Genomic DNA, 13539 nt, shown 5'->3' with positions numbered 1-13539 from the left:
AACTAATAGATTTAATAGTTAGACATTAAAAAAGATAAATTTAAATTTATATATGTAAATATCACTAAGGTTGTGTTTGAAAACATAATTGAAACTAGGGAATTTAAATTTGGTATTTAAATTCAAAAAATGTAAATAACACCCATATACATGGGATTTACAAATTTTGATACTTGATCTATTTTACATTGTTGTGGGAATTTTATGGAATTGATTTAATTCCACATTTCCAAATTTAAGATTTGCAAACATAGTATTTGAACCAATTTAACATTTAGAAATGAATTCCATGTTGACAAACATACCATAATATAATTTGATAGTGGAAAAATATCAATAATATCCTAATTGTTTAAGAGTTAAGATAGTAATATAAAAGTAAATTAATTTCCAAATGAGCTAACATTTGGGGAAAAAAACCCTACTCTAAACTATAAAGCATAGCTTTGTTATTAATGAACAATTCACGCAAATTAACAACTAAATAGGATATGTCTCGATCGGAGTAAGTATCACTTTCCTTACATAAGATTTGGAAGTTAGAGTTTCACCTGACCTTCTTTAGTTATATATATAGAAATATATTCTCCGCATTATTATGTTAATTATTATTCTGTTTTGAGTATTTTATTTTGTTGGTTATATTTGAAAACTTTCATTTTATGGTATATTTTTTTAATCACTTGAGAAAATGAATAAAACAATTTCATTATATTGGTCCTTTAATTTAATTGAAGGCTCCAAAAATATTAAAAATCTCTTAACTATTGTTTAATCAAATAATAAAATCAAAAAATTGATAAACCTTATACAAAGTTAATTACGAAATGAAGTACAACATCTCATAATTATTTTTATCAATTATCGTGTAAAATATCAAACGTAACCAATATTGTGAAACGGGCGCATTATTGTGTTGATAGAAAACCATGCATCTCGAAAATGAATCTTTTGCTAATAACCAAGTTTCTCATTTAATGATCGACATTGGAGAAATCTATAATTTTGGCTTTCTAGGTGGTGAAAAGATGTCTGTTTTTTTCTGGGTTTAAACAACATAATTTTCATCAAAATTTTAAAAAAGAGAAGATCAGAAATAAGGAACCAAACAAATATGCAGCAAATTAATTAGGGTTTTTACCTCACTTCTATAATCTTTCTGTTCATCAATTCTCTTGCTCCTAGATTTAGGGTTCTGAAAACATTTAATGCAATGTTTACACTAACTAAGCTTCTTTAATTAATTTAATCCAATTTTTTATTACAAATTCGACTACAATATACAATTTGTTAATCACAAATTCTTAAATGATACATTCTCATAGTGAGACCATTTATATTGTACTAAATGACAGTTTCATAGTGAGATTATTTCTATATGACTGATTGATATATATTTAAAGCATTAAAGTGATCAATTATAAAAATAAGTTAATTATATGGGCCCCTCTTGTGATGAGACGGTATCATGTAAGACGAATTATTAATTAATTAAGTATCAAAAAGTGAAAAAACTTAAATAAACGAGTAAATAAAGTACTCACAAATAATAAAGAAATAAATTATATTTATTATTGGTGAGGTGAATTTCAATCTTATTAAAGTTTATTAGTAATGTGTTATTAACGTAAATGAGCAGATGAAACAATGTCAGCAACAAACAAGCTAGTTCTAGCTACCTAAAAGTCTATAAGTAGCTAAAACTCCTCTATATTCTAAATGAACGTGGATGCATGTTTGTTGATTTTGAATTTGGTTGAGTTAATGCAATGTATACGATGATTCAGATTTTAGAATTAAGTATATGAATTTCTTAGAAACTTTTTTTAATAATCAAATTAATTCATTGATTATGAAGTTATATGATATCCACATAAGAATTAACAATATCTATATGCATAGTAATTAAAATTAAATAACAATCTAAATTAAAAAATCACATATCTGATACAGTTGTATATTCTTTCTCATCGTTAATTTAATGTAGGTTTCGCATAAAATCGAATCTGCTACAACTTTTAGTAGAAACTTCTTTTTTCTCCATTATATATATATATATATATATATGAAACATTTGTACTAGGTTATTATTTATTTTGTTATTTGATTTTACAAGCAAGATGAAATTCTTCTGTAGACGTTGAGGATTAAATCTCTTTGACAAATTATATGCGTTCTAATTTTTTTTTTTTTTGTAAGTTAATTTCTAAACAATTAATAACTAATTAAATATAAAGCCTCATAATTGTAAAATTCACATCAATATCTTAGGTTATATATTATTTGTGTTATATATTTTTTAATTAAATATTAATAATTAAATGACATATATAGTGACTTAGTCAAACTCAAACCTAATTTCATCTTGCTTGGGGCTTGAGTATGAGTTCAAATTAGGGCAATATCTTAGGTGTGAAGTGACTACCAAATTTGATGACTTTTGGGAGAATTTTTTCAGACAGTTATTTCTTGACCTTTAATTTGACTAACATTTTTATATAACTCTAATATTATTGATCTAATCATTTGATGAGAACAACTAAATTTCATGATATACTAGTTGTAGAGACAAAAGTTTTTTTTTTTTGGTTATAAGGTATACCGAGGAAAGGACACTGCTAGTTAGAATCAAATTCAAGATCTTATCTAGAGAGAGTGGTATTTGCTTCAACTAAAAGTGCTAAAACAGATCTGATGACTGAAATTTATCCTTCCTTGCAACAGAATTCGATTTAACCTGACTTTAAAATTATGTAAAAATTGGACATAAAACTCAATTTCAAACCAAACCGAAACACCTAATGCGAAATCAACTCAATAAACTGACCTGAATGACACCTCTAACTCTAACTGAAATAAGACCTGATTATTTGATTACAAGGTAGAGACAAAAGGTTATATATTGATGGTAAACATTAAAGGAGAGATGGAGACAGAAAAATATTCCTTTATGGAAGCAATAGTTTCTGCAAACTAGGGTTTCTTAAACAATTACTCCAAATTCTAAGAAAGACAAGATGCTAAGAAAGAAGTGCTGTTTTATGCTGGAAGATCAGACAAAAAAAAGAAGCTTTGGAATCATGTGAGCTGCAATTAATGACTTATGCAGAGAGATAAGGTTTAGGTTTCTGCCCAAATCTTATTATATAGGATTAATAACAAAATTTTATGTTTTATTTTAAATTTTAATTTTAAATAGTATTCATCATTTTCATCGAATTTAGTGTATTTCACTTATATAGTAGAACAATGATTAAGATCTAAGGAGGAAAAAAAGGTAACAGTTTATGCTCATAAAGGAGGATGTAGCCAAAGAGTCATTCGGCTCAAGAATTAATTAATTTTTAAATAGGTGTTCGTAAATGATTTTTAATTAACAAAAAAAAAATTGATAGACTTTTAACTTTAAGTCTGATGTTAGCTATTGGACGAACTTTTTCTATAATGAACAGTCAACAATTAATGACCATTTTTACAAAACATCTTCGTAACAATTGTAACCAACTGAGGTAGCAATTAGCAAAAACGTCAATACTAGTACCGAGTCAAACAAATAAACTGAACTAACCAACAGCCAATAATTAATTTTTAAACATTAATAATTTGCCCTCGAAATGGGGTTTTCTATAGTTGTATAAACAACACCCACCAGCTTAATATACATTCAGACACTGATCAGGTTTCATCAATGCTACTAGGGTTGTACAGAACATGTTTACTCAAGTATTCAGTGATTTAATTCTTTAAGAGGCCATAGTCTTCTTAGATTAGTTTGAATATATTCTATTTGATCCTTTTGAAATTTGAATATATTTTATTTGATCCTTTTGAAATATAGATACAGCATAAATTCTTTTTATATCTATTTTTGGAAAAAAGCCATGACCTACTATTTCATTGACTTCGAATGTCTTGTTAAGGTTTCAAGTTCCAACTCAATCAAAAGCTTAACCTTAAACTTGTGATTAAAGCCTTATTATATGTAATTATGTATATATGTTAATTACTCCAGAAATTTCTAATCAATCACCGTAATTTATAAATCACCACAAAAAGACAAAAAGAATAATACTAAAATAAACAAAACCAAAATAGTAAATTAAAATCACAAAACTGTCACCTATCAAATCCTATCACATAAAGATGATTTATTAACTTTACAAATTACCGGCATTTGCTAAGACCTCCTCTTACTTACTCTATCACATAACAAACGTAATAAATGTAATAAAATCATCATTATCATACTCTGTATATTAATACTAGAAAACCAACTCAGTGATTTAGACCTCAATATATATGTTACATACTCTATCACGTCATTTCACGTGAAAGCCTTTTGAGCACGAATGCATGGTGGACGCAACACAAGTATCCCCGTACTTGTGCTAATAATATATTTCACAAAATAAAGAATAGATGAGATTTGAACCCAATATGAGGTTTGACCTTTTCTATCACGTTGACATCTAATACTAATTAATGGTTGCGGCTTTAAAATATATTATACTCCCTCCGATCTTATGAATTAGTCCCATTTCCTTATTTGGCAAAACCTTTGAATTAGTCCCATTTCTATTTTTGGCAATCCTTTTTTACTTAAATACCCTTAGTTCACACAAGTAATTACGAATATACCCCCATATACCTTACTTACCCAACTACCCTTCACTACTTATCCTTCACTACTTACCCTTTACTATTTACCCTTTTTAATAGACCCCACACAATCCTTAATATCCGTGCCCAAGCAAATGGGACTAATTCATAAGATCGGAGGGAGTATATTCTACCACGCCCCTTATATAAAAGCCTTTTAAGCTAGAATTGTAGATGCAACAGAAACCCTCCAAATAATTTTCCAACTTGCGAATTTGTAATATACTTAATTACTTTGATTTGATTTTTTCAATTCTTTTGTTTCTCTAAACTTAAACAGAATATCGTGCCTAAAAACAAGATTAAAATTTTAATTATTTTGTGATATTTGAAGCTTCTTATATGACAATTAACAAAGAAATCATGCAGAAGCTAATTAGATGACTAATTAATTAATGTTATGATTAGCAATAAATTTCATCGTATATACACGTGTTCATTTGTTGGTATGATCTAAGAGTAGATTCTCACTCTGAAGAGAATCCTTTTGTTAAGTATTTTAATAGGATCATTGTCATATTTTCTATTATGAAATACTTCACTTGCTATATTATGATTATCGACACTATTTATTATACAAATGTATTATATAGTATATTGTGGTTAAATTTTGTTCGAATTGTCAAATCGTTTAATATCATAATTTTAATTTTGTATAACATTTTAATATATAATTCAATAAATAAATAATCAAAATAATATATTAAATAACGTATAAATTTAAATATAACAAGTAGAATAAAATACTTAAATACAATTAGAATCTCTTTCTTCCGGCTGTAATAGTTGACTAGTTGCGTATACAAATAAACTGGTGTTTCAATTTATAAAATTTGTATAAATCTCTTTTTTAAAGAACATGAGAGAATATGGAGAAGGTGAATATACTTCTACATACACAACAATATTTAAGTTTTATTTTAATAATAAAGAGACTCGTTCTTATCTTAGTTTGAGTAAGTATTATATTTTTCAAGAAATAATATCTGAATTTGATTTTATTATCTTCTTTTAGCCCTTAATTTTTCTCAGCCAACCTTGCTTGTACTCAAAAAAAAAAAAAAATATGTGAAGTCGATTATATAACTGAAACAAATAAATGTGAGAAATTGTCAATAACATGATTATGCGAGTTGCAACTCTATCTAATACAAAAACTAATCCACAAAACTAACACAAATTTGTTACAATGATCATTTCCATTTTGTTGAAATTTTCTTCATTAATTTGTTGAATTTAATTCAATTTCGTTTTATTGGGTTTAACTTATGGCTTTTAATCTTGTTCAATCTTATATAATTAGTAATATAAATTTCACACAAAATAAATTAAAAAGAGTCGAAAAGTCACCATATAATTAAAGTATTATTTTATTTTAATTTTATTTCTTGCATTAGTAAAACCAAATTATTGCTATATTACACAATTTGATTGATAATTGATTATCCAACTATTTCATCTTATCCTTTTCATACTTGTAATGAGTATATGAGATCATTATTTGTCAAATTGAGTTGGGTTTTTGATCTAAATCATCATATTTTAATTAAGTCAAGTATATAAATGATCATGTAATGTTTTTAGAGTATGTAATGATTAATTTAGGTACATGGAACTTCTCTTCATAACTTCCATATATGGGTTGTTTCCATTTCCCTATCACCACAAATTCTTTTCAATGATTAATTTGTATTCAAGTAGTATCCCACCCTCCAACAATGTCACCATCATCATGCTCATTATCCTTTAACCTATCATTTCAATTAGAAATTAGAAAATTATTAAAAAAATTTGAACACATAATAAATATCTTTAATCTTGTGATTTATAATGATAATAATAAGTTTAAATCTATCGCTACATCAAATTAAATACTTCATAATCATATATATATATATATATAGTTAATTTCAAATTATTATTTTAATTATTTACTAATAGTCATAAGCGATAACACGTGATATTGTAAATCACAACATAAGTCTACATATGACCATAGAACACATAGTAAACCATTAACGTCTTACTTGTGCATCGAATGAATCTTTTGGGACATCACTCTTAGACGGTAATTATTCATGTTGCACATCACATGAGATCTAATTCACTCTTATTTGAACAATTCCACTTCAAATATCATCAATGAGCCAATTTTACATGATACTATCTCATTGTAAGATATGCTTATATAAGAAGCTCAAAAAAAAATTATTAAAAATTCAAAATAAATATTTTAATTAATTTAAATGAATTATTTAATCAAATTATAAATTATCATGAGCCCGTTTAAATGAAAATTTGCGACTTAAGTTTGTATCCTTATGTGGGACCAATTAAAACGGACATTTCCACTTGAGATTTACGTGGTGAAGTCGTGGGTCCCTAGTGATTAGCAATGAAAGTAATTTGATATTAGTATATTATTATATTATATTAATATTTATTTAGTATTGTTTGGGAAGGGGAGTAGAAACGAGGTAGTGCTAGTTTTACGCATTCACTTGAATGTTTGTCATAATAATTGAGTTAATTGACTAAAAAAATTCACCTTATTAGGCTTTAATCAAATTGATGGTCAATTAATTAAGGCAATTGAAAATAGAAAATTCACAATTTATCTTATCTGACAATAAAAATCTCACTTTCGATCAATATATAAATATTTCACATTTAAACCATTTATTCATTTAAAATACTTTTTGATCACCTTTTAATGCATCTTTAAACTTATATAGCGGCATTCAAATTCCTTCTTATTATTACAGAACGCATATGCACCAATATTAACAAGAATCACAATATACTTTTAATTAATAAATATTACAAAAAGCTTTAATTATATATTAGTCAAAATATGAGATTTTTAAATTTTAATTTTCCTTATTTAATTTCAGTATGGGAGAAGTTTTCACGATTGAACAAACTAGCAAAAAGAACAGTAAAGAACGATAAGTAGAGGCAAAGAACAATAACAAACGATGGGTGTAAGTTGTAAGCTTTTGGATAGTTGTAGGTTTCTTTCTCTTTGAAGATCCTTTTTGAGCTGAGGGACTCTTTGACCACACTCTCCTATAAAAATATGAGCCGTCATCTCTTTTCTCGCCCCAAACCCTGACTATAATTATCTATAAATAAAATACAAACCTTGACTATAATTATCTATAAATAAAATACACATGAATATGATGATGATAATGAATAAACCGTCAAAAAGAGAACTCATTCTAAGTATTTAATACACAATGAACCAATCACAAGTTTTTGCGGCGGTCAATGTAAAATTCCTGGTCTAGATATATTCAACCTCTTCTTCCTTTTTCCCCTTTCTCGCTATAGTATTAATTAAAAAACTTCTTATATTTATGTTTTTTTTGATTTAGAATATATAATCATAATCATAAATACTATTAATTTTAAAGAAAATGACAAATGGTAAAACTATAAAAATCTTATCTTTTGGAATTATTTAATTAGATGAGAAGCCATATTGACAAAAATTGTTTCTCTATTAAAAATTATATATTTAATGGTAGATTTAAATAAAAAAATCTTTTAAAAATATAATATATGCATGCCTAATTTGGAATATAACATTTGATTTCAAATGTTAGTATATGACTTTAAAAAATTTCAAATATAATATATATTATGTATGCCTCTTTTAAGTGTGAGCCTAATTAATAAGAATTGACTCTACATCAATAGATGTTGTACTTATATAAAAATTTATAGATATTTTTTGATATGTATATAAGAATATATAATTGAACCAAACAAAAGAAAAATAAATTAAATTAATAATAATATGTTATTAATTAACTTGGGAGTGTATAAATAATTTTAAAAATAAAGTCTTTTTAAATCAAAATAAATAGAAAATTTGATTTACATACAAAAATATTTACAGTATACTCAATTAATAGAAAATTATTATTTTATCATTAAAAAATTGTTACTTAATAAGATCTATTAAAATATTGAAAACTCAATATTTTAAAAATGACTTTAAACACATGATCATCAAACTTCATAACTCAAATTACATTTTTTTTTAAATAAAATACTAAAGACTAGATATGGACTTATTATAATACTTGTAGAAATTAGGAATGTAGATGTAAAAATTAATTATGACAATATTTCCATGATCAAATGATATTATGACAAAATTTCTAACTAAAATGGGATTCACTATTTTAAATTACATGAATTGTACAAAAAAATATAACCTTGTAGAAAATTTTCTTATTTTCGGAATTTTCTTTTTAAAATTATCCATTGTTTAAAAATCCAATAAAAATCTAACACAACTTCTATGAAAACTAAATAAAATAAGGTAAATCAGTAGATTTAATAGTGATGATAATTTTGATCTAATATAAATTTCTATTTTTTTGTAGATTTCGACAACTCTTTTCATGTCTACGTTTTATTTATTTGGTTCAAAATGTTTTGATAATAAAAATATTTAGCATTCAAACTAATCCAATATAGCATATAGTATATTATCTATTTGATCTATTTGATGTGTCCATATAAATTCTCAATAGTGTTGATATCTTCTCATTTCGTATGTTTTTTTTTATTTGGAAGTAGGAGGATAGAGAATCTGTACTAGTAAGAGGAAAGAAAATCAATCATTTGTATTAGGCCGTGACAATTCGTCACATAATTTTCACCGTGGCCCACTCGTGTGGACACAGGAGACCCGTGGGCTTGAGCCTACAAATCCACGAGTCAAGAGCGTTGACTTGCACATACACTTGGTGAGGTTCATTATTTCCCAAAACCATATGGTAGTAGGAAGATTAGCTCACCCACTATATGTGCAAGTCAACAACCCACTATTTTATCGATGTGGGATCTTGTCTCACATGTGAAGTATTTCCAACAATCTGTACTAGTAAGAGGAAATAAAATCAATCATCTGTACTAGTAAGAGGAAATAAAATCAATCAATCATATAAATAATGAGAATTAAACGTTTGTCACAAAATTAAAAACAACAATTCTTAACGAGTAGGCTAATTCATAATTATGACTCATTTGGTATATGAAGCTTAATTTTGTTATATACAATTATTAGAAGGATAATTATATAAGTAATTAGTAGAATAAAAAGGATAGTTTGATGGACCATAGGTGAAGGGTAGTTATGTTGCCAACTTAATCAGAAACAATCAAACAAATTTTGAGCAAATTTAGAAATTAAATGAGAAAACCAAAGTGGGGAGGAAAGCAAAAAAAAAAAAAAAAAAAAAAAAAAAGGCTATAAATATATTGACTTAGCCAGACCTACTTGTCTATTTCACTGATGAAACTATTCTTGTATGAGACCGTCTTAATATGAGATAAATTTATAATTAATTAATTTATCACTTTAAAATTGTAAGTGATCGCTTTAACACATTAAATGTATCTAGACCAGCACAGTAGAGATAATCTCACTATCAAATCGTTTTATTTAATAATCTGTGTTTACTAATTGAAAATACGAATGCTTAGATGGATAAATATATATATATATATATATATATATATATATATATATATATATATATATATATATATATATATATATATATATATATATATATATATATATTAATTGTTAGAGTTTGAAACAAAGGTATGAGAAAGGGTTTAATTAAGAGTTACAAATACCAACGAGAAGATGATTAACGAGAAAATGAAGAAAATCATTTAAAATGGTCCGAGTATATGCAACGATGGAGAATTAGTAAACAAATAAAGAAACGAAGATAAAAGATGAAACTCCAGAGACTTATAAATAATATATTATATCATGGAGTTATAACTATCAATTAAAACTTTTGGTTTCTCTTTCTTTGAAGATATAATGATGATATAATGATGATGATGAATTTAAACTTTTGGTTGACTTATAACATCTCCTAGGTTAGGGCTACGACCTAAAACTTTATTAAGCTGATAGTTGTAGGCCTGTAGCTACGAAATTCGTCTTATACTCTAAATAATAGCTAACTAATAATAATTAATGCACAAAATCTCAGAAATGACCGAAATTACAATCTTATAATCTTACCAAAATACTAGCTTATCTTCCCAAGCAAATATTGCGGAAATGCACAAAATATCTTAATTCAATTTGTACAATTAGTTTCTTATAGATAAATCAATTTATAATATATATATATATATATATATATATATATATATATATATATATATATATATATATATATATATATATATATATATATATATATATATATATATATATATATATATATATATATATATATATATATTACGGTCTTAATTAAATGAGCACTTTACTTTTTATATTATTCATTGGCTAACTTATCTCAAGTAGTTATAGGGATCTCGTTAGATTCGTTTAAATATCAAATTTTAATAATAGTACGAAATCAAATATATTAATAATTCAAATACTGCATTTAGTTGTGTGCCCTAATATTGCATTCAAGTAGAATCGGAGGAAATATTTATCATTTATAACATATATTACTTAATATTGATAAAAAAAATATTTGTTAATTTGTAAATATTTGCCTTTAGAATTTTTTGGGGGAAAAATAAATATTATTGCAACCCTTATCATTGAAATTAACATATATATATATATATATATATATATATATATATATATATATATATATATATATATATATATATATATATATATATTTATTTATTTATTTATTTATTTATTTTTTTATTTTCGCGTCACAGTTACAAGTTCAGAATATATCAACGTCAATTTCTGTCATTGCCCTTTGAAAGCTTAGAGAGTTACATACTTTCTAACTCTCCTGTTTGCTAAATAATTGTAATCCATATTTTATTTCAAAATCCATACACAAATACTCTATTTTGTTCAATATTAGAAAATTATAAATTAAAGAAGATGATAATAAATATCCCATCCCTCCTACAAAAAGTATTCCACTTGAATTTTACAATTCCTCCAATGCACTAATATAATATAATTATTAATAATTTTAATTATAAATAATCAAAAGTTATAAAAAATGAATATTAATATAATTTATATTGAGACAAATTAAGTAGAAATTCTATTTGATTATATCTTTGTTAAGAATAAATGTAGATATATTGAAGGATAGTGTCAAAAAACAAAGAAGACATTTTTACTATTTTCATATTTTTAAAGCAACTTTATATTGATATTAAAATGCCCTTCTTTCTTGTTATAAGTTTATAAATATCATTTATAATACAAGAAAAGATTCAAATTTGATTAAAACCAACAAAAATTAATTTAAATGGTACAAAGTAGAGGGGTTTAAAATAGATTTGGCGACCCGACATTCATCCGATCTTGTAATTAAACTTGAATTTGACCCAACTACAAAATGATTTTAAAGCTACTTAAAATTTAATGTAGTCACAATACCTGACTCTGATTCGACTAGAAACATATAACTTCAAATCAACCCGATAATCCAAATGCATGTCTGCAGGGCAAAGTATCAAAATATAAAAGTACCTAAATAATTGAGTAATATAAACAATATTAGCCACAAAATATAAGTTAGAAGGCTTTGTGATCTTATTATTGCTAGTGACTTGGTGAGTAGTGAATATGATAGATGATAGATTATCAGCATTCAGCAGGATGCAAAAAGCATCAGTAGAATATATGGTTGTTAAGTTGTTTAATCAAACAATAATTACTAAATAAATCTTAAGCTAACGATGATATCAGTTTCCAATTACTAGAGCAACCACTTGCTTGTAATTAATTTGCAAAACACAATCCAAATTAGGATTACTTGCTAACTTAAATCGTTAACATGTTTGATTTGTCAAAAATTAAAACAGAAAATAAAATTAAAAAAGTAAATTCGTTAAATTGATTGTTTGTTTTCTAACATTAATAATTAATCAGCTGGTTTTCTGAAACCTACTACTATAATTCATTAAACTTTAATGTTCACTTACTGTATTCTTAACGTCTATTACTATAATCCTTAATGTCTACTTACAATATACTTAATGCCAACCAAAAAAAGTACTTAAAATGCTACTTATAATTTTCTTAATGCCTACCGAGAAACTTAGCCTACTAACCTACTTACCATATTCTTAATGCCTACTTACAATACTTTTAATGTCTACTTACATGTCTTACAATATACTTAATGCCCACCGAGTAAATATCTAAGTACTTACAATATTCTAAATGCCTACTTATAGTATTCTTAATGTCTACTGAGAAACTTATTGTATATATTCCTTTTTGAGCCAGTGCAATTATAGATGGTCTCTCACAAGAATTTGTGTTAATTTTATCAAAAAAAGGTTATTAATAATTTTCTTTTGATACATCTCCTCCACCACCGGTAATAATTATTGTAAATTGAAATGTAACTGAACATGACATATTTACTGTTTCTTCTATTTGTTAAAATTAAATATTGGGTCAGCCCGTATTAAGCTGTCTCACGGTGAGACAACCTTAATGAAGCATTTGACATTTTGATTAGGTTTAAATGCGATGCATTTGTAAGCTAGGAGTAGTACCTAAAAGAGAGCGAGGAACATAAAAATAACATAAAGGGCAGAAATAAAAAAGAATACAAAGAATTTTAGATTTACATATTGAGATGGTAAAATATGAAAAATAATGAAAAAGAAGAATTTATGGGATGACCCTACAACTGTTCTATTAGTTTCTATCACCAATTCAAATTTTTTGAAATTAAAGTTTTAACATTATTGTTGTTATTCGTGATAAATAGAGCAAAATCTTAATAAATCCCTAAATCTCACCCACACCCAAAGAAGGGGGGATATGCCCAGGTTCAAAAGTAATCTCATAGGAAAAAGGTCTCAAAAAATGAGTTCCAA

Source organism: Amaranthus tricolor, chromosome 17 (genome assembly GCF_026212465.1).
Source record: "Amaranthus tricolor cultivar Red isolate AtriRed21 chromosome 17, ASM2621246v1, whole genome shotgun sequence".
NCBI classification, from domain to species: Eukaryota; Viridiplantae; Streptophyta; class Magnoliopsida; order Caryophyllales; family Amaranthaceae; genus Amaranthus; species Amaranthus tricolor.
Note: the sequence above shows the minus strand (reverse complement) of the source record.